We start from the raw sequence: 1,493 nt of genomic DNA, 5'->3' as shown, positions 1-1,493 counted from the left end.
CCACCATCACCACTACCAGAGGCCGTGGCAAAGTCTTAGAAACACAAGTGGACCAAACCACCAGCTTCTCTGCTCAAGCCCTACCTCAACGCAAGAACACTTTGATCTAACAACCTGGCGTACTGTGAGACTCACCCTCCCCGCACGATTGCTGAAGACAAATGGGTGCATAAGCAAATGTGGTGAAAACAGCGGATGGTGCCTGGCTATCAAAAAGGAACGTCTGGGGTCTTAAGGCTTGAAGCTAAACAAGCGACCATCTAACAGGGAAGCGACAAGCCCACATGGAAGAAGCACACTAGCTTGTGTGATCATGAAGTGTTGACAGGTTCAGGTAACAGCCATCGGAAGACCCCAAACCTCCAGCTTTGTTTGCTGGTCCCTAGGAAATCTGCGCTTCTTGCAAGGTAGCTTAGTTATCTAGTACTGCTGGAATAGGAAATACCACAAGCGGTGGTATTAAGGAGTAGAAGTTAACTTTCTTACAGTTGAGGCGGCTACAGGTCTAACTCCAGGGTGCACGCTCTAGGGAGAGGCTTGTTCTGGAGGAAAGTCCCTGGGCCTTGATTCCTGGGTGATTTTATGTGACTTGGTGACTGTCTTCCCCATCCCTGCCAGCTTAATCTGCTTTTTTTTATGTTTCAAAAGAGACTGATTTACAATACACCGATCCTAATCCTGCCTCTTTCATATAAAGGAAACCCATTCACATCAAATGGGACTATCACCACAGATAGAAGGGTTAGGCTTTACAACATGCGTTTTTGGTGGACACAGTAAAATTTACTTCCTGAATTAGCGACCTAGAGGCTGCTCCGTTTTGAACTTTTTCCAGATTGCCCACCTCACTACAAAAGCGGGGTTGCTCTTTTAGAATTGAACTTTTCCCCCACGGAGGCCGCCTTAGGCAGGCCCTGAATGCTGGTTTTCAAGTTGTCATTACAGAGAACGGCCACTGGGCGGCAGAGCTTATTCATCCACCAGCTGTGGGCTCGCCTGTCAACTTGCCCCTTAGCAAAGGTTGGCAATTGGAGGGGAACACCCAGGGGCTTCCATGTCTCTTGTACTCTTTTGCCCCTATGTGTTAACCCCTGCAAACATCTCAAAACTGAGGTGCTGGGGCAATAGGAGGTTGGGAGGATGGAGTCACTTAACCCTAGTCCTTAGGTGACTTCGATCCCTTCCAGCTCAGTGTGTCCACCATCCTTGGTTTTCCAGACCTCCTTTAGCTGTGAGGGGCTGGATCTGGAAACTGTGGCCCATCCAGGTGAGATCCAGGTACGCAGGTCAAGTGTATGTCCTCCTGGAGCAGATCCGAGATCTGGGACAGCCCAGGCCGGGCCTTGAGATCCAGCCTTCCTTAGGTGGTAGCCCAGGTCCCTGGAGCCATAGGCATTTCTTTTTTTTTTTATTAATCATTTTATTGGGGGCTCATACAACTCTTATCACAATCCATACATACATCTATTGTGTAAAGCACATTTGTACATTCA

General features: G+C 48.5%; 1 protein-coding gene across 1 annotated transcript in view; it reads left to right on the top strand.

The window, feature by feature from the left end:
- LOC101663920 (cartilage associated protein) overlaps window positions 1–1,493 on the top strand; it is a 29,102-nt gene that overhangs the window by 17,999 nt on the left and 9,610 nt on the right. The gene's annotated exons all lie outside the window — the stretch shown is intronic.

This window comes from Echinops telfairi, unplaced genomic scaffold (assembly GCF_000313985.2).
Source record: "Echinops telfairi isolate 266 unplaced genomic scaffold, ASM31398v2 ScPeMD7_7420;HRSCAF=8458, whole genome shotgun sequence".
NCBI classification, from domain to species: domain Eukaryota; kingdom Metazoa; phylum Chordata; class Mammalia; order Afrosoricida; family Tenrecidae; genus Echinops; species Echinops telfairi.
This window is presented reverse-complemented; position numbering and strand designations above follow the sequence as displayed.